Source organism: Miniopterus schreibersii (genome assembly GCF_964146895.1).
Source record: "Miniopterus schreibersii genome assembly, chromosome: 6".
Taxonomy (NCBI): domain Eukaryota; kingdom Metazoa; phylum Chordata; class Mammalia; order Chiroptera; family Miniopteridae; genus Miniopterus; species Miniopterus schreibersii.
Genome location: NC_138107.1, coordinates 23,429,318 through 23,451,019, shown reverse-complemented (window position 1 = coordinate 23,451,019; position 21,702 = coordinate 23,429,318). Strand labels below are relative to the sequence as shown.

At 40.7% G+C, this 21,702-nt stretch overlaps 1 protein-coding gene across 1 annotated transcript in view; it reads left to right on the top strand.

Moving 5' to 3' along the window:
* Positions 1–2,470: 2,470 nt before the first annotated feature.
* COL21A1 (collagen type XXI alpha 1 chain) overlaps positions 2,471–21,702 on the top strand; it is a 164,471-nt gene continuing 145,239 nt past the window's right edge. Inside the window, exon 1 of the mRNA XM_081141626.1 lies at positions 2,471–2,662. The gene's annotated coding sequence lies outside the window, so the exon portion shown is untranslated. The remainder of the gene's footprint in view (positions 2,663–21,702) is intronic.

The following is a 21,702-nucleotide window of genomic DNA, read 5'->3' as shown; positions in this document are numbered from 1 at the left end:
AGTGGGAAGTCCTGCGAGGTAAGCAAGGTAACAGTAGTGGAGAGAGGCTGAAGAGCTCAGAGCTTACCTTAACAGTATTAGAAAATCATCTTGGTGTTTGAATCAGGACAGGCTCAGACGTACTTTAGAGTGGAGACTATGGAAAGCCCTGTCTTGAGCAATTGGATGAATGGTGGGCCCTTGGGAAAGATAGGGAATGTCGAGAGCAGGAGCAGGTTTCTTCTCGAGGGGGACAGAAAGGTAATAAGCTCAGGTTTGACCGTATTTTATTTGAAGTGTCTGTCATTCATACAAATGAAGATGTCCGGTGAACAGTTGGGATACTGGCTGAAATTTGGGGAAAGGGATCTGGGTTGGAGATGTGGGCATACGAGTAGATGAAGGGCTCTTAACCTTTCTGTGGGTGGAAGAATGGTCAGAGGGCTATGCTTTGATAATCTAAAAGAATCTAAAATTCCTCTCCCCAGAAAAATTAATATATATATGTGTACAGAATACTGGATGAAAATTAAGAATCCCAACTATCCAAGAAGCTATGGAAATGGATAACCTGGCTGAAGGAGAGCTCACTGGGAGAAAAGAAGGCTTGGGGCTGAGCACCTAGAGACAGAAGAAGGGCCTGTAGCAGAGACAGGTAGGTAGGTGAAAAGTAAGGACAGGGGAAGAAAATATTTCAAGATGGGCAGAGTAGGGACCAACTAGGTCGAAAACTACTGAGAGATTTAGAGAGGAAAGAACTGACAGGTGGCCTTTGCAACAGCCTCAACAAAAACTGTGTACTATAATGACCTAGGGGGAGCTTCTGCCACCTGCAGATCCCTAGGCCCCATCACCACGCTTCTGAATCAGTATCTGATAAAGTAGGGCTGGTCGTGGAATAGTGGAGATTGCTCGCAAACTGGGCCGGAGCAGTTTTAGGCTGGAGCAGTTTTAGGGAGTGGTAAGAGGAGCAGTATGTAATGAACTGGGGTAGGAGAGCCTGGAGGAAGTTCAAATAAGCTTTCTAAGAGGATGAGTTTAAAGATACAAGAGAGAATTGGAGCCACAAATAGGGTGGTTTCTGAGGAGACAGAAAGCGGTGGGACACAGATTAAAGGTGGGGGGACCCCCTTTTCTATTTTAATAGATGCAAAGCAGAAGCGATTGGGTGCGGGTTTGGTTTTGACAGGCTTCAGTTTCCTCTGCAAAGTAGAAGAGGCCATTTGCTGAGAATTTGGACTGTATTCTCTTCATTAATAAAAGTAGTGTCTGGAAATTGTTATCCATGTCTTCATACTGAAAAATTATTTTTACATTTCCATCGATATGAAAATATCCACGAAGAAGCATATTTACATAACAATGGGCTGTGTATGACATGAATGTATGTACAATGCATGGAGATGTAGGAAATGATCATCGCTCCTGTGTGTTTGCATCTGACCTTGAGCTCGGAAGGACTGAGATAGAGGGAAGGCATTCCTCTGTCAAGATTCTCCGTTGGGGAGATACTGATTCACGCGTTCACTCAGCCACTATTTATTAGACACCTACTATGTTCCAGGTATTGCCTTAGAGACAAAGGGTAAAGCTGAGTAGAAGACCCATCCTCTGTCCTCACAGAGCTCACCTTGAGATGGGAGCAAAACAAAAGCGCAACAAACAAGTAATAAAATTACCCCCCTCCCCCAAAAAAGTGGGGCTAGGGGATGGCATGGTTGTGGGGTTTCCACCTGGCTGGGTTGTGCAGGGAGGACTCTGGGAGTGACGCTGAGACTTGAATGAAGAGGAGCCGAGCTTTGGAGGCAGAAGGAAGCGCAGTGAGAGCGCACGCGGGTGCGGATAAGGGAGGCCCACAGGCCGCCCCGGGGAGCAGAGTGAGAAGGGGGGAGGGAGCCAGCTGGGGGGCCAGAGGACAATGGAGCCCCAAGAACGGGAACGTTAAAGAACTTCCTGGCTACTCTGAAAGATGGACTAAAAGGGGCAGAGCACAGAGCACCCCTTTATTAAGCCAGTCACCTTTTTTCCAGGACTTCCCTGCGCCTCCTAACTCCTCAAAGGTAACTGCGCACCTGTGTGAAAGTGAGCCCCTCTCGGGCTTTCGGGCAGCGACGGCCGCAGGTTACAGGCTGTGGGGCAGACTAGGGTGCCCGCCCCTGGCGCCCCAGGGCCCTTCTCACGGGCCCGGGGAGGAAGGAGGGAGGAAGGCCTCCCGGGACGAGCGCGCTGATGCGCCCAGGCCCCCGCCCGGATGCGCGCCGGTCCTTTCCACCTCCGCGTCGCCTGCACCTTTCCCGCCTCATTCTGCCCGCTCTCAGGGGTGTATTTTCTGGTCCCAGCGGCGCTGGAAGTGAGCATGTGTCCATCAGGGTTCCACTAGCAGTTGGCGCTTCGAGAGCCAGATCCAAAACCCACCCTCTGGCCTTCGCCCCGGAAAGGGGGCGGGTGGGGAGCGCGAACCTTATCTCCCGGGCTCCGCCTCCAGGGGGCCGAGAGCGCGCTCGGGAGCCGCCGCGCTCTGCAGGGCCGCTGCCGGGACGCGGGCTCCGGGCGGAGGGCAGCAGACCCGCCGCGGCCCAGCTTCTCTCCGGGGTGCCGCTGGTCACCGCCCGGGACACCCCGTACCCCTGGCGGAGAACGCAGTTGGCTGCGACCGCGACCCGGACCCTGGACGCCGCGCCAGGTAAGGTGGCACCGCTTTCTCCCGTCTCCTGGCCCGAGTGACAACTAGGGGGCTTCAGGGCGGGCCCTCCGGGGCTGCAGGCGGGCATTTGGGGTGCCCTGAGGGTGCAGGTTCCTGCCCGCGCTGCAATGCGCGGTGAACCCGGAGGCGGACTCCGCGCCCCGCGGGGACGGTGGGACGGCAGGTTTGTCCTGCGAAGTTCCTTGGGTGTTAATGAATCTAGAGGTTCGCGGGGCGCGGAGTTCTGCCTCGGAGCGTTTGGCCTCTGAGAACGTGTAACGTGCGGGCATTTACTTCCCTGGCCTCTGTCTGCTCGGAAAGGGCCGCGGCGTCCACACGTGGTGCGCGCGGGAGCAGGGCGCGGGGCGCGCGGGGCCTGGGGCTGTGCGGGGTGGACCAGAGGGTCCTCTCGCTGGCTGCACACGAGGCTCCCTCGGGAGGTTTAATAAAATTCGGGGCGTGAGCAGCACCCCCAGCCCAATGAGGTGAGCCTCTCTGGGAGTGGGACTTTGGGCATCCAATTTAAAACACCGCTCCCAGGTGATTCCCGGTGGAGCAGGGTGGGAGCGCGGGAGTGGGCAGAGCCTCGGCTCTCACGCCCGGCCGGGCCCGCAGCGCCGGCCTCACCTGGGAACCCTGAGAAATGCAAACCCTGGGGCGGGGCGGGGCGGGGCGGGGCCCCTGGGAGCGGGGCCGCCAGGGGCGGCGAGCGCGCGCCGCTCGGGACGTGGGCCAGGTGAGCGCGCACAGCTGCAAATGCCCCTCCGCGGAGGAGGGCGAAACAGGCCATTTTGGGAAAAATACAAGGTATACTGTGAACTGTGGAGGACCCCCGTAAAGGGCAGAGGCTTAGCCGTCATCTTGAGCGATTTTTACATACCTGAATTAGCGTTTTTGCTTTAGGAGAGATGAAGAATTTCATTTTTTTCAGAGTTGAAATGAAGCCAGAGAGGAAAGTATCTGCGAGTCTTGCCTCGGGCCCCTGATGACAGGATCCCAGGTTATTCCTGTCACCGGTGCACATGACAGGACTCATATGCAGTCTTGTTTTAAAAAGCCATTGGGGGTTCCAGGGATCCGTGCCAATTCTCCAGAGCGAGAGGGAATTCAGCATTCCAGGTCTTGGAATGTCTGAAGTGGCACTTTCTTTTCCCCTTTTAGAGAGACCCGAGATTTCAAAATTTTGGCTAAAAAAATTCCAGCTCTTCTTAAGTCATTAGTACAGAAATAAAAGGACTTTGCAAATAAGCTTAAGTGGATTAGAAAATCTAACATGGGATAAAAAAAAAAAAAAAAAAAAAGGCATGGCTCCAGTCCCAGCACGTGTGCTGTGGTGAACACAGTGCTGACTGTACCAAGGCTTTCCATGCAGAGAATGTTTACTTCCCAAGCTGCTGTTCCTGCAGGTTCAACACCTGCTCTTCTGCTTCTCTATGCTCTTGGGTGGTGGCATAAATTCTCCAAGTCTCAGTTTCCTCATCTGTAAAATGGGGACTGTAGTAGTATAAAGCGTACTTCATAATTCTCACAGTATTGCCTGAGTTAAATGAAATAATACTTCTGTAGTGTCTGGTGTAGTAAATTAAACATGTGTTAGCTTAAAATACGCACATACCACACACAAACTGAAAAAACCCCACAAGAACCTAATTCCCAAACACCTTGAAATGAAAAAATACAGTATATTGGTAACATGGTCAGATTTCGTGTTTATTTACATGCCAAACTCACCCTTCGAATTTAAAGTTTTTGCTTTTTACCTGAGTGTGAACATATGGATATCCTCTGTTGGTCTTCAGGATTTTTTTGCATGTTTTATATAGAACTTTCTAGAAAAAAATTTGAAGGCGCTTAGCTGCAAACGAGCCGCTTTGTTTTTGTCTACTCACTGTCTATGGTGAAGGATTTCATCATGTGGTGGAGTTCATAATCTATTAACATTCACATTTAAGTAGTCTTAAACTCTAGCTCTCCAGGATGTCATTCCGTATAAAAGAAAATTCATATGGTAAGAGAGCACCTAAAGTGGCACGTGTGGCCTCCAGGAGAACCAGTTGGGGAGTACTGTCTGGTGTTTCTTAGGTTCTTGAAAGAGAGAATAAAATGAAACCTTAACCAGTTACATCAAGGTTTGTTCAAGACAATATAAGACAAAGCAAAATGAGGACACACAGCAGGGACAGGCCTAAATTGGCAAAAAGGGCAATTGAGGTCCTTTAAGGGTCATATGCAGTAGTTTCGAAATGCTTCAAACCACACATACAGAAAGCAATTTCTTTCACGTTGGTTGGAACTGATCTGGATGATCCTCTTAGGACCAAATGGTTCTACTGGGAAAAAATTTATACTATGAATTCCAAAAAGGATGCCAATTGATTCTGTACTTTGAAAGTCGTATTGATTCTCCTTTAATTTCAGTGATAAACTGAATAGCAGATTTCTAAGTTGAGTACCTTTTAATGACTCATCTTGTATCTTTTTAAAATTAAATTTATTGGAGTGACACTGGTTAATAAAATTACTTAGGTTTCAAGTATAAAATTGTATAATATATCATCTGTATATTGCATTGTGTGTTTACCACCCAAAGTCAAATCTCCTTCTTTCACCATCTGTTTGGCCCCCTTTACCCTGTATTTCTCCCCAAGCCCCCCTTTCCAGGGGGGACCACCCTGCTGTTGTTTGTGCCTGTGAGTTCTCGTTTGTCTTGTTGGTTCATTTACTGGTTTCAGTTTTACATCCCACTTATGAGTGAAATCCTATGGTCCTTGCCTTTTTCTCCCTGTCTGACTTATTTCACTTAGCATGATATTCTCAAGGTCCAACCACGTTGTCCCAAATGGCAGTATTTCATCTTTTCTTATGGCTGAGTAGTATTCCACCGTATGTATGTACCACATCTTTATCCAGTCATCTACCAGAGGACCCGTTGGTTGTTTCCATGTCTTGGCCGCCATGAATAATGCTGCAATGAACAGAGGGGTACATAAATCTTTGCCAATAAATGTTTTAAAATTTTTCAGGTAGACACGTAGAAGAAGGGTTGCTGGGTCATATGGTAGCTCTCTTCTTAATTTTTCGAGGAACCTCCATATGTTTTCTGTAATGGTTACACCAGTCTACATTTCCACCAGCAGTGAATGAGGGTTCTTCTTTCTCCACAACCCCTCCAACACTTGTTATTACTTGTGTTGTTGAGAATAGCCGTTCTAGCAGGTGGTATCTCATTGTAGTTTTGATTCGCATTTCAAATGCAAGTAGTTATACCTTGCCTGTTACCAAACTTGCATGACTTCTAGAAGACTAAACATAATCCAAGTTCCGGCATATAAACATCTTACTGACTCCATTCAGGAAATCAGGTCTTTATTAGGATTCTTTTGAAATTACAATTTAATGTTATTAAATTGAGTAGAATTTGAATTTAATGTTATTGAATTAAATGTAATTACAATTTAATGTAAGTAGGGCTTTTTTGTTTGGCTCACTGTATATGAAATGATTGTCTGTGGGGGTGAGAAGGAAAGATCAGAGGCCCATCTCTTGATGGGAGAAATGAAGGCCTGTGGAAGCAAATTCAAACTCTCAGTTCTCAAATTAGTGTTCTGGATAATTTAACTGAAGAGCTAAGAGAGTCTGTGATGTTGCAATTCAGTGACAGGATGTGGCCAATTAGGAACTATCAATATTGCAATGCCCTACAGTAATTTTACAATTCTCCATTTACAGGCATAAGGCCTGGAGCAGAGATGATCATAAACAAGTTTGTGTAATTGCACTTGATTTACATCACCTGGCTCACTTAGAAAGGTTTTGATAAGAGTTACCTGGCATTCATTTGGGTTCATTTTGAGGGCCTATTTGTTTTAAAGTGGATTGTTTTACTCTTAAACCCAATCTCCAAAGTCTTGTGAGTAAACACATCACAGAAAATGGATACGTTTTTATTTTGTTATTTATTATCTTTAGATTACACTGTTCAGCGTGCAATAGTAATTCTTTAGCTTGATTCATAATCATTCTTGTGAAAACAAAGTTGAAATGTTTATTTCTGGTAGGTGGTTTAATCTCACTCAAAAAATTAGCCATGGAGGCCGAGTTCCTCCACTTTCTCCACCTCATAATTAAAGACATCCACTCTTCAGCCCGACTGCCTAGCCTTGACCCTGACTCTGGATCTTACTAGTTGTTTGAACTTGGACAAGTTACATAACCTTTTCCTTTTGCTTCTGTTTTCTGATTAGTAAAAATGGGGTCATAGTACCTACCTCAGCAGGATTGTTGTAAGGAGTGAGTTGACAAATAGGAAGTTTTTTTGTTTATTTTTTTTTAACAGTGCCTGGCTCATAGTAAATGTTTAATAACAATTTGCTGTTCTTTTACCGTGGACATTAATGATTGGTTTAAGCTGAAGCTCTCCTTTCTTTACCTCTGAAAACTGGATCCTAAAAAAGAAGTAGTCATTTATATTATGTTCATTTGATATTTTTTATGTTTCAGCGAGGGGGGGGAATTTGTTTTCTGAAGACGTGAATTACGTCAAGTTTTTCTGAAAATGATACAACATTTTGAACATTTATAAAAATTCCCAGATACTGCTGCTGCTGGCCAGAGACCACACGTTAGGAATCACTGCTTTAAGTCACTGGTCCCCAAACTTGACTGCACATTGGAATCACTTGAGAACAGTTTTTTAGAATGCTGATGCTCAAGCTGGTTAAAAAATTAATCCCTTTGGTTAATTTATTGTGAAAGGGATAATGTAATTATGTCCTTTATAAAGAGACCTATTAACTACGTTCATGGGATTCCCATGTGCTCATAGACTTGTTAGAACAGTAAGGGCAATTAGACGTTTTCTGGTATAAATGGGGAAACAGGCTTGGAGACATCCTTCTTGGCTAAGGGCTCATGCCTGAATAGCTAGTGGTGGCCCTGGACAGCAGCTAAAGGTTTCCTGTCTTCTACTACCTTGCCTTCTGAAAAATCAGATAATGTAACACGAGGCGCATAATCCAAGAGAGAGTGTCTTTTTGGAAAATTATAGGTCATCTTGTCCCATTTAACCCAGTTTGATTTCAGGGTTATTTATTCAAAAGATTTCCTAAATGAAAAACCACTGAAAACAATATGTCCACAGTGACAAGAAAATTAATCTGTAGGTATCTGTTGTGAAAAGGATAACCTTTTCCACTAGGTTTGTCTTTTCTAAGGATTTAATTTAGTTTTTTTCCCTTTTTGTTGTTTCTTTGACATTTTGGTTTTCACTAATGAAAAACTCAGAAGATACCTTTGAAAATTTCAGGAAACTTTGACAGTTTTCTCAAGTCCAAGTTTGGTGACCTTCTGGGAATCCTGCCAGTGGCTTGTGTTAGAGTCACTGTTTAGTTTTTGTTTTGACTTGTCTTGTTTTGATCTAGGTCAATTTAGCCATGATTACAGTGTTATGTTACCCCTTAACTATTTGTTTTTACAGTGACTGGTGTTAAGAAGAAAAGATTAAGAACCAAGAGAATTTCTTTTCTAAAATTTAAAGTAAAAAGTCATTGTAGTGAAGTTTGAACTTTATAGAAAGTTTGTTCTGCCGTAAATATTCTTTGGAAATTGCTTTAAAAATGTTTATTGTGTAACAGGGATAAATAACAACAAACACTCAGAAAATATGTATTACATTTTTATGGTAAACTTTCAAATCCATAAGTGACTCAATGATTGAAACAACTTATTGAAATACATACTTTAAAAAATTCTCTAAAACTTTCGTACATGAATTTTGCTACTTTATTGGGAAGAGCGAGTTTGATTCCACCTGATGGGGTTTGTGTAGGTCCACGTTTTCCACTAGTACCTTGAATAGATAGAGTATTAAAGATAAGACAGGGAGGAACATTTTTTGTAAGGGCTCAGCCATTCATCAGATAGTGATTTAGTGCCTATCAAACACCTGGCTGTCCTCAGAGGATTTAGAGAAGTTGCTAAGTGCAGTTTAGTTAGTCAATTAAAAGCCAATTGGAAATTTATTTTAAAGGGAAAATGCCCTTCAGTTTATTGAATAAAAATAACATTTTATAAATATCTTTAAATGAAAAATGTATGAGGCAGAAATAGTTTTCATTTTGCCCTGGCTGATTTGGCTTACAGGTTAGAGTGTCCGCCCTCAGATGGAAGGGTCCCAGGTTCGATTCTGGTGAAGGGCGTGTACCTCGGTTGCAGGCTCCATTCCTGGCCCTGTTGGGGAGCGTGCAGGAGGCAACCAGTTGATGTGTCTCTCTCACGTAGATGTTCCTCTCTCTCTCTCCCTCTCCTACTCTCTTTGAAAAGCAATGGAAAAAATTATCTTCAGGTGAGGATTTTAAAAAAAAGTTTTCATTTAAATTTAGAAAAATCTACAAGCATAGCATGATGTGTCACTTGGTTTCTTCTCAAACCATTTTTGTATTCTCATTTGACATAATGCCATGTGCCAACCTGTAGAAAGGGCTGAATGTGGTTTGATGGTGTGTCTTGGCAAGGAGAGGAGAGGTTCTCCCAGAGAGGGGCACTGTGGAGAAAGCAAACATCCCAGGTCCTGAGAATGTAGGCAGCTCCACCCCTGCCCTGTAGAAGCTACCCTTCCCCTTTGGCGGCCTGCCTGGGCATCACTTTACAGGGCCTTTACTCTTCTCACTCTCATCAAATCATTAGTTACCCAGCACCTCTGGATTAAGGTTTGAAATGAGAGTGAAATAAAATCTGTGAGGAGCAGGCATGACATGGTAGCTGTCTTAACTAGAATGGTACAGACAGAATCCCTACTGGGGTCCCTTTGGTGAGGAGGGGGCAGGGGTGAAAGAGCTCTCGATGGCAAGTGGAGGCACATGGAGCCTAACGCGAATTCCTGTATATTTAGTGAAAGCAAATATGGGAGTGTATAGTGTGAGCAGGTAGGTACCTACAGTCCACATTACGTGGCCTTTCTATGCTACCATTTAAATAATAGCAATAATATTTATATGTCAAGTAATACATAAATAGATGCTCTCATTATTTCCAAGAAGGTTCTAGACCAAGAAATGGGAAATCTGGTTTCTCATCCTAGTCTGCCACCAACTTACTGAAAGTTGGTAGCTTAGGAAAGTCTACAGTCGGAGAGCTGCGCAGGTGTGACTGTAAAGTTTTCTCTCATTTTGCCCTTTGCATAATTTTCTTTTTCTTGGTTAAAAGCACCCTTTGCGGTCATCATGGAACATGTAAATAATCGCAGCTTAGAGCGTCTGTGTATGGAGTTGAAGTCACTGTGGAGTAGCATTCTTTGGGAAGTCAGTCTACTGAGAAATGGAGAATGCATTCCTAAAATTCCTATCAGCATGCTTCTTGAATGTGCACTGAAGATGGATGTTACTGTGAATGAAGAGTAATGAAATACCAGGTCTTTTTATTTCCAGAACATTTTCATGATGGCTAAACAAATTTTTCTTTTGCCTCCATGTGGGAATTATATAAATAATGTTCAGCACTTGAAAAAAATTTCAACACTTGAAAAAAATTTTTTCCCCCTGATTCTGAATTATGGCTTTTGTGAGGGAAATCATGTTTAGATGAGTAATCAAATTATATATTTGAGCTCTAAATTACATGTTTCTCAAAATGTTAATGGTTGTGTTTAAGTGGCAGAATGATAAATATTTTCTTTCCTGCTGTTGTTTATTTTTTAATATACACGTATTACTTTTATAATACTGAACGAATGCATAACTACATGCTTTGTAGACAGAAACATTTGAGGTTATAATTTTGAATTTCCATACAAATGAGAGATAATGATGTTATTGTGTGATTAATTTATGCTCCTGTAATTCATAAAGTACATGTTACGCCAGATGTACTTTTTACATATCAGACACACTAAATACAGATAGTAAAATCTGGCTAAAATGACACAAGAAATTTTTCTTAAAGGCAGAAAAATCAGTTTATTACTCCTTGTGAATGCAAAAAGAATATTATGTACTCTACTACATCAAGACCACATGAGATAATAGTCGAAATCATGGGTGTTGTGCAGTTGTGGCCCTGACACTTAGCACCTGTGTGACCTTGTGTATGGCATTTCACCTTTCAAAGCTCAATGTGCCCATCCATTTGTTGAGGATCTTAGGACCTATTTCATAGTGTGTTTAGGAAGGTTAAATGTGATAATGCAAATACCTGAGTACAGAGCCTGGCCGATGACAAGTACTCAAATTAGCTTATAATTTGTTATCATAAATACAACATTCTCCCTATTTCTAAGCTTTTACACATTTGTGATTTGAATATCTATCTTTTGAAAAGCTTGTTACTTCTTTAGATGAGAACATCTTCCATAAAACCTGAGTCATGGAAGAGAGGCAAATTCAGGTTTTTGTCATTACCCATGTTGTGCTAGGGGAGAGGGAATGGCCAGTGCAGGGGAGGGACCTCCCGAAGCTGGCAAAGCATAACAGCCATAACAGAGGCTTTGAGAGCAACTCCTTGTAACTGTCAGTGTTGATTCTGGAGTCCGAGATGCTGTCATCCTTTGCCACTTGTCTCAGTCCCAGGAAGTCACTGTGGTTGTTGGGTGGGATTAAAGGTATCCTCAATTCTTGCTTACAGCTGCAGGTGGCTTGTCACAAGCTCCTAGGTTTAGCAATTGTAGAGATCTTTTTGGTGAGGGCCATAGATAGCTAATATCGACAGTCTGTGAAAATCAGAAGATAGCTTTTTCTTGGGGCAGATGTAGCCCTGGGTTTCAGTATCCCTTTGCCTCATCTATGTGGGATATGCATTAACTCATCCATTCAGCAAATATTTTCAGCCCTTTCTATGGTTAAACTAGATCCTAGGGATACAGCAATAAATAAGACACAACCCTGTCTTCAAGGACTAACAATCTCTTAGCACTTTTCCCCGTGGATGCTTTGGATGTCAGGGTTGGTTGTCAAACCACAAAGCTCCAACTCTGTTCCATTGCTGCTTAGGGTAGAAGGCCCTGAGGATGCTGTTGTGGTTGTTTGTATGTTAATTGTCTCACCCCCACTAGTACAAAGGTTTATAATTAGGGATTGTGGTTAGATCTATGTTCTCATCTGAACTTTAATAAGTTCAATGTATATAATGCACATCAGGAAGCTTCTACAAAGTATTCAGACTAAGCATATCTTCTATTAAGCCAGAAATGAAACAACAAAAAGCCATGATAAAATGAGTTGAAATGGCTGAGTCTTAACAGAAGGAAGTTATGGAGGCTTTGGAAAAATAAAAATCAATTATTTTTAGACTACAGATGTCAACCCTGGAAATAAGTGTGAATATTTTTTATCTCTCAGTCCTTCTAAGTGAGTTAATTAAATGAATGTCTGGACAGTTAGCGATATCGGACACTTAGAGTCATTTGTGCATCTGCGCTTTCATAACTGTGGCTCTAAATATTTTTAATTTTTAGGTGGATAGTGTAACTTCAGATTGGTCATTTTTGGCCAGACCTATTCCATTATTAAGTGCTAAGCCTGAGTAATGCAAGGAGTTTGTGCATTTTAAGTGTTTCTGCATCATCTTGGATATGGCTGTCAAGTAGAATTCCAAATTTCTCTTCTAGTAACTTGCCATGTTTTTGAGCTTTGGGCCTGAAGCAGCCTACATAGGTCTAGAAAAGCAATTATAGTTTCCCATTTTCAAACTTGATTTGAATACTAATGGCAAGTTTAAAATTAATGTGTGTATGTTTATCCCCTCTTTCTGTTTCTCCCCAAAGAATGAGCATTTATTATAAAGTTAGCAGAAGAAAGTTTTTTCTTTTCCTCTCTTTTATTGTTTTAGTATTTCCAGTCCTTAGACAAGGCCAATCTATTTTACCCAAAGCTGTGTTTTCAAGGAACCCACTTACACAGAGTTGCACTCTTTCCAAACTGCATTGAAGAGGAGGAGATGCAGCCTGGCTTCTTTAGAGTGCAAGGCTTTGCTATTACTCTACACTCTAGAGAATTGCAAATTTTGACTTTTATTTCTTCACAATCTTTCTTCTCCTGGCATTTATCTTTTATTAGGGCCAGCTATTGGTATGTTCTAAGGTAAAAAGGGAAAGGGAGAAGGCATATTTTATATTTACAAAAGTGGCAATAATGGGTTCCAGTTTCTGCAACCATTATTCTCATTAGGGAGTTTGGAAGTTTTAAGTAGAAAAATACAGGGATTTTGATATATCAGAGGGGCATGGGGGACACAGGAAGTCCCAAGGAAGTTAGTAATTTGTATGTCATCACTTTCACAGCAAGTATATATTGGTAATTGTGAAAATATTGAATATATGCTATATGTAAAAAGCAAGAGAAGTGATAAGCCAGCATATGTAATTTCATTGGCTACCAGGGTAGATTGATGTTCCATGACTCCAGGTTGCTTGTGATACAGTTGGGAGATGGACCATTTCAAATCTAATTTTTAAGAAGCAAAATAAGACTGTAATTGATCTTCAAACGGTCTAATACTGGAGGTAGAGCCTGTGGGAGATATGGCCTGTTTCTGTCATGATTCGCTTCCTAGAGGAGGTGGGGCTTGAACCTACTTCTTGAAGCATCGGTCAATTTGAACAAATGATTCAGTTTAGATACACACTCCAGTCAACATAATCATAGGACTGGAAGTTATCCTACAAATAACTGTTGTTTGCAATACAAGTATTGTTTATACCAGCAATACTTGATGGGTTAACCTCTCTCTCTCTAGCATACTTAATGAGCAAATTAGCCAATGCCTGGCACATCCAGTAATGGGTCACTTTCAGTTTCAGGGACATCCCCATTTATTTAAAACATTTTCCTCGAATTAAACTGAAAACTTCCTCCCTGGAATTTCCAGGCATTGATCCTAATTCTGTACTCTGGGAGTGACAGGGAAAAGTTAATTTCTTTTCCACATGGCAGTCTTGCGAGTATTCGAAGACAAGTGAAACATTATCTTCTAAGACTGTTTCTCTTTTGTAATGGTGTGGAGTTACATCTCCAATCTCATCAGCTTTCTCTGGCCACATTGAATTTGATTCTCTCTGACCATTGGTTGCTGAATGGAAAGGGTGCAGCCCTGTTCTTTTTTCTCACTTGTAGCCCAAGGCCAAACAAATTGTTGGCAGCTAGTTCACACTAATTACTTCAGTTTACCATTAGCTAAGACCTTACAGTCTACTCAGACCTCCTGCTATTAAGCCAACTGAGTCCTATTGAGCATTCTACAATCCAGATTTTGGCTCCTGGGATTTTCCTGTGTTTCTTTTGAATTTTGTCTTCTTGCAGTTGGCCCATTATTTATCCAGGTGAGATCTTTTACATCCAAAGTCTTTCATTTAGTTAGAAACCTTTTTTAGCATAGCTTTGTCTGGAAATTGATTTGCAGCTCCTCATTGCCCTCTCCAAATTACAAACAACTAATTAAATGGACAGGGCAAATGTCCTGGAAGACTAGAAACTTCCTACCAGGATGGCATATGGTATTACTCTCCTTTGGGGAGCCATTTAATTAGTTTTATATTAAGCTTGCATTTATCTGTTTTCATTTTTGAAATATCGTGAGCGTGGTAATCTAATAGCAGCCTAGTACTCCCATCAAAGAAATACAGGTCAGTTTGATATGATTTGTTCTTGGCACTTGACTAGTGTTTTAGGTAGGTTTCTTGTTTTAAGCAGTATATAGGTGGACTTAAAAACCACACGCAAATCTGAAATTTCTGAATTCAAATAGCAAATTTAACCCATTAAACTTTATTATAATTGCTAATATATTTGGACTTTTTCTCTGCATGTTACTTGGGTTTCTATTTTTACCATGCTTTCTTGTTCCTTATAATTATTGCTATTAGTTTTTCTGTCCTTGTTTGGAATTAAGTTTGCTTCATTTTCTTCTCCTACCAGTTATCTCTGGAAATTATGTTCCTATTTACATAATAATGGTTACCATTACATTTCTATATATCAATTACAACTTAATTTTTTCTAGTAGCTAGTTGGAATCTATCCACCCACCTCTGAGATAATTTACCTACTTTATTTACATGAGTCAGATCACCTTCACTGCCCACCATCTCCCACTCCCCACCTATCTCCTAGTTTGAGAACTTGAATTTTATTTCTAGAATCTTATTAACTTTTTAAAGTAACAGTTTTAGACAGAAGTTTATTTTGGAGAAAAGGTTAGGGAGGGTGGCAAATTTTGTTAATTTAAAAACAATTTTCTAACCCACAATTAGCTTAGTTTTGTTGATCTTCTGATAATTATTTGGAGAGAGTGAATAGATAGTAAACATTTCAGTTCTTTAATGTTCAAATGATCAAAATGTTTATGATGAATATTTCTTTGGTTAGGTCCATATTTTCCTACAGAACTTTGAAACTTTTGATCCATTGCATTTTGGGCTCACTTCTTTGGTAATCTCTAGATGATCTGAAATTATTTCTTTTTAGGAATTTTCCCCACCTCCCACAGAAACTCAGGATCTTTTGCTTCATCCCTTGAATTGTGATTTTTTTCACCAATATTTGCATAAAGGAGGTCTTTCTCCCCCAACATGCAATCAATTTGGCACTTACAAAACCCTTTCAATCTGAAGGTTCAAATCTTTACTTAGCTCAGAAAGCTTTTAATTATTTCTTCATGACTCTTTTTTTCCTCCTAAAAATTCTTTTTTAATATTTTGGAAAATCTGTGTCTTTTTCCATTGTAATCTGGTATAATTCTTCAAATTGTTTTTTCCATCTAGCTACTTTTCTCTTCAACTATCCTCACATATATCTCTGAATATTTTAATTACATTTAAGTTAGTTGTCTTTTTACTGTTACTGTTACTGTTACTAACTCTATGGGTGCTCCTTACTATATTTGTTGAGTCTGTGGCCTTCCTCCATGATGCTTGTTTTCATTGAATATTTGTGTTTGCCATTTCATGTTTACTACTATATGGATTTTCTTTCCTGTTTACCACAGCTTGCTCCTAATGATTGTGGAGTTGGACAATGTACTGGTTTGTGTCTTGTCTTCTGGATATGGCTGCTTCCTGTTTCTCTTGGGTTTTGCTGGTGGGGAACCTACCTGAGACCTGCTTTGCCAAACAAGTCTAAGAGCCCGTACTTACGGCTTCCTGTGGATACAAATGGAAAAGAGTTGCATACTGTCCAAGAGGCCACAGTTCTTTCTCATTCACACAAACTGCTTCCTGCTCAGCCTGAGAGACATCTACCTCTGTCAGGATACTTTTCCTTCTCTTATTCTGAGAATCCCTTTTCTCTCATCTCTGAGTAATGTTGTTCCCCTGGCCTTCTCAGCAATGTAGGCCATGGAGTTGGGAAGGAATCACATGTTCAGTGTTGATCTGACAGTTTTCTAAAGCACCTGTAATTGTAGAAAGGAACAGGCATTTTGGTGCCTGTTTTAGTACTTCTGCTATTGTTGGGGGAAGAGATGTTGATCACACTCTGTTAACTGTGATTGTGAAAGCCAGGAAGGCACCTAAGAGGAATAGGACCATCGTTGTTTAATGATTATCCAACTCACTAACTATAGATAAGTTTTCCTACAGATCTTGGGAAACTGGAGGATGTGCTGCAAGAAGAAAAATAGAGCTGTAAAAAGATGAGACACCTTGGGGCCCTGTGGGTCCATTGCTCAGAAAAGAAAATGCATTTCCAGAACAGACAAAGGACAGGACACACTTTGGTTTGGTTGCTGTGCCTGGGGCCTGACCCCTCTCCGGGAGTTTGCCTCAGAAATGCTGACCACTCTCAGGTCCTAGGAACTAGTGGAACTGGGTTTTAACACCATGGAAAATTAACTACCTTGTTTCCGGACTTCAAGATCCTGGAAGGAGACACATGGACCACAGACCCTGCAACCATCCTCCCCCTGCTTACTCCCTTGCATGCAACCCTATATAACCAGCCAGGTAATAAGGGAAGGGCAGAACAGATTGTATGTGGACAAATCCCACTGCTCTCCCATTTTGCCAGCAATAATGGAATAAATGCTCAAATATGATTGAAACTTGTCTCTGCTTAATTGGCTGAAGTAGTGACAGGCAGCCTGGACCCATTGTGTCCATTTTCACTGTGAAGTGAACATTTTGGACCAAGCAATATATAGACAGTCATAGTTGCTCCTTTGGGCTGTTGGGTACTGTGACTTTAGGGTCCTTGTTTACAAGTTCTTCTGAACACAAATGGATGATGTAGAACAATAAGAGGATCTTCTTTTGGATTAAACTCTGACATATTGTAATTCTGAGATGCACTTGGCACTGCCTAGAGAAATGTCAGTTTTCCATCATGAATGAAATCCATCTGGTACAGATGTTGCTGTTTTAGACCATTGAATTTGAACATCTGTTTAAGAGAATGTAACCAAGAAACTTTGGAATGAGAAGTGAGGCATGAGAGTTTCCCACCTCATGAGTTTTTTACATTGTAGATGTATTTGATGATAATAACAACACTATCTTAAGTTTGTGTATCATGATCCCTTTTAGGGCTCTTTCTGCAAGAATTTTTGTAAATATTTAATAACAATGTCACCTCCTATAATTTATTCTTTTTATCACACTAGTCTCACAGAGCAGAGATTTAAAGATATCTTTTTAAACATCACACACTATTCTTATTTGCCAAGGTGTGAACCAAAATATACAAAATGCTTTCTAGTTCTCTTGGGTTGGATTTTCCTCAGAAAGTTTCATTATTTACTCAGCTTGAAGTACAGTGTTGTCAGTTTTCAGAATGCCAGGCATAGTTTTATTCAAATATAAGAATTAAACACATTCCAATGCCCACTTGTATGCCCCCCCCTTCCACCATTTACGAATATCTGTACAAGTTTTCTCCCGCCATTCCAACTGACAGGTAATCGAAACTTTACTGTGATATTTACTTGCTAACTTTTGGTGTGTGTTTTGGGGAGAAATGTAAATAGTTTAAGAAAGTCCCCATTTTAGAATTCAAAACCACACTTCAAGCATGTAGTTGAATCTGTGTACTGCTTGTCATTTGTTTAAAAGGAGGAGCATTTTTGCCTTGGCTGGTGTTGCTCAGTGGTTAGAGCATCAGCCACACACTGAAGAGTCATGGGTTCGATTCCTAGTCAAGGGCATGTACCTGGATTGTAGGTTTGATCCCGAGCCCTGGTCGCGGGGTATGTGTGAGAGGCAACCAATCGATAGTTCTCTCTCTCCTCCTTCCTCCCTTATACTCTCTCTAAAAAAGAAAATCAATGGAAAAAATATCCTCGGGTGGGGATTAACCAAAAATAAATAAATAAAAGGAGGAGCCTTTTCAAGTCATTATTTTTTGTCTGATAAAAAAAAGTCTCTCATGAAAAGAGAATGTTCAGAGTAGTATTGTGCATGTCTTTGGAGCTCTTTGAATGTAAGAGAAATGTTAATGGTGTGGTAATTTTGCTTACACAATGGTAATTTATAGAAAATTCATAATGTGTAAGATCTAGTAGATCCAGGATGGAATAATGGAAAGAAATGACCTTTTTGATTTTTTTGGTTTGTTTTAAGAGGCTAATTATTAACTTGTATTTAGTGAAATAAGTAGGTATGTTATTTACAAGACTAGAACTGCAGCCAATTTGAAATGGAAGGGGTCCTCTAACTCATCTCCTCACCCCTGGTTTTATGGAGGAGATACTGAAGTGCAGCCAGGCTTGTTTTCTCGCCCAGATTCCTAGTGTCCTAGTGACATTGTTGGGTCTGGGACAGAGATGGTCCAGCTGCAGATACACCTCACTGAATAAGGCCAGGAAGGAACTGAGTATTGTGACTCATCACTTTTAAACAAGTTACTGTGACTGAACTGAATATAATGCTTCCTTAATTAACAAATGCAGGATGTTCATTTTTCCATACCAGAGCTTCCTTTTAGATGGTAAAAATCTGCACACTAGTTTGTTTTTGAGGATGGTCTTTTCATTTCCCATTCTTTTCAACAGTTAGTCATGGTTCATTTGGTTGCCTTGACTGTCAGGATGGTAGGCTGTATTAGTTCCTTTTTTCCTCAGGAAACCTCTGGCATTCCTAGTGTGTGGCAGTGGAGCCATCTGGGAGGCGAAAGAAGATTGTGCCACGTGAGGCATTTTGTTTTTCTTGGACGTTTAGCTAGCATTCTTCTGGGAAGAACAAAAGGTTGGCTTTTGAACTGATAGTGCTCTGAAGGGCGCACAGGGAAAACCATAGCAGTGTAATTTGGGGGAAGGGTAGAAAGCATTGAAATTGGTTGAAATCCTCACATTTAAATAAGCACATAAACATTTCACATAGATGATAGAAAGTAAGAGTTAAGATGAATTCATTAAAAAAATTGAAATGAAATTGATGAATATTTCACCTTTCCCATAAACAGGCCTATAGACTGTGCACATTTCAAGTTGGTATTTTCTTAGTTGAAGAGAAAAAGGAGGAAATTGGGAATATTAAGTCTTTGTCAGGGAGTTAGACACAGTAGGTATTTTGCAGTTTTAAATATGTGTTCTTCCCTTAAACATCAAAGCATTAAGTATTCAAGATAAAAATCATCCATGACAACATTATATAAGTTAACAGAAATATAGAGTAAAAAAAGAATTAGTACCATTCATCTTGGTCAAGGATGCCATTTAAGTTAATATAAGAACTGCATATATTCCTAACCAATAAAATGAGGCTCTGTGGAATTGAGGAAAAGCTTTTGAAGCTTAAATTTTTGTATTTTAGGAGAAATAAAAGGTGAACTCACTACTTGCAACTCACTAGGTGCTAAAAATACGAGTCACTTCATAATATTTCTTAAATGATTTATTATTAAGAGAGTATTTTATTAAATAAAGAGTAAAAATTGGACTCAGTTCTTTAAGATACCACAGAGGTACCAAAGTTTTATGGTAGTCATAGGACATTTGATCACAGGAGCCGGTATGAAAATTATGTTTCTATATATGTGGCTTAGTTGGGGCTCTCATAGAACAATGGCTTTCAGAAGTTTTTACAGAACCCACAGGAAGATAGTTCACATTATGACACATCTGTATTTATTTGATAGATGTATATCAAATATTGTTTCATGATCAATATCTATGTTTTGTGCATCATGTTCTGATATTTCTCCTTCAATTCCATTCCATTCTACTGAAAAACACTGGTCACAACCCACTAAATTGATTTTACAATCTACTGATGGGTCATGGTTTGTGGTTTGAACAACACTGCCATAAAATTCCCTCCAATTTTTTTTTGGGGGGGTTGATGAATTTGTAGTTATATATGATCATTGTTAGCTCTATTTGCCAAATATATTTCAGGTATGTGATGAGTTTATATCTCCTGATCCCATGGTAGTCCTGGCCAATAAGTTCAGTGGAAATTGACACACACATGTTTCTGTTTGAGACCTTTCAGGGCTCTTTACTTCTGCCAAGCGAGTGGCATGCTCCTCAGAATGGGTCCCAAATAGAGGAATGTGGAGCAGAGCCCTTAGCCAGCCCATAGTGGACATATAGCATGAATAAAAAATAAAACTTTGTTCTTATAAGGCACTATAATTCTTAAATTTGCTACTCGGCATACTCCAATTTCTCCTGATTGGTAGAGGATAGTTCAGTTATGTGTTCTGCTGGTGGTGGGAGAGAAAGCTTTCTTTTGGAATTGACTTTGTCTAAAAATATATATAAGCTTAAAAATAAGCTTATTATTTCTGATTATAAAACAAGATGTATTCTTTATAGAAAAATATGGAAAATATGGAAAGCATAATGAAAAGAATTAAATATTTGTAACACTACTATTTGGAGGTAATTTTTGACATTTCTATGAAAAGAATATTTTTACTCAATTACTTTATAGGTTTGTGTTTTGCTATATCTCTTACTGTTTTTTAATGTTATTAAATACCCTTGGAACACATGGACTTCATGCCTCTCTAGTGCTTCATCCTATAGATGAACTAGTATTTATTTAGCTATTCTTGTAACCTTAGATGTTTGTTTGGTTCAATACAAAGGGTTTTTATGGTCTAAAATCACAGCCCTTGGCACTCAAAAGCAAATAAAAAACCAGAGGACCCACATCCACTGACTCTGCTTAGCATCAGCTGCATCTCCCCATTGGCCCTTTCCTGGCAGAGTGGGACAAGTAAATAATTCCATATGTACATATACCATATGTAAAGTTTATACTCAACTTTCTAAAAACTAAGAAGCTTTTTATTTCCCCTCCTCCATCCCCCAGCAAACAAATTTGAATTTCCTTCAGAGTTCTTTGTTTCAGGAAAGGTCTTTGCCATCTACTAGATGCAAAAGCCAAAGGCCTGGGGTCATTCTCATATCTCCCCTCCACACAAACATAATTAATCAAACTTGGCTTGTTTGTACTCCTGAACCTCTCTCAGCTCTATTCCCACTGCCCAGTCCTATCTCAGGCCTTCACTGCCTCTCAGTGTCTTTGCTGTTTCCCTGTGCATAATTCTCCCTTTCTCTGCCATCCTGAGCTTTCTAAACCATGAATCAGAATGCCATTCCCTGCTTAAAATCCCTCTGTGGAGTTCTAGAATGAGCTTTAAAGATGAAAACCATTGCTTTGCACTTGATTTAGAAGGCCCTTCATGATTTGTTTCCTGAGTACCCTCCCTGTCATTGTCATTTTTTTTCCTGACTGCCAGCTAAGGACTGAATTGTGTTAGAGCCTTATAAGGAGATAATTAAAATTAAATGAGATCATGAGGAGGGTGGGGCTCTGATACCATTGGATGATAAGATTAGCAGTTCTTATAAGAAGAGATACCAGGGAACTCTCCCCCTCACCCCAACACACACACACACACACACACACACACACACACACACACACATACACACACACACACACACACACACACCCCCCAGCGAGGACACAGCCAGCAAGGTGGTGGCCTGCTTACAGAGAGGTCTCACCAGAAATGTACCATGCTGCCCCCCTAATCTTGGACGTCTGGCCTCCAAAACTGTGAGAAAATAAATGTCTGTTGTTTGAGGCCCTCAGTCTATGGTATTTT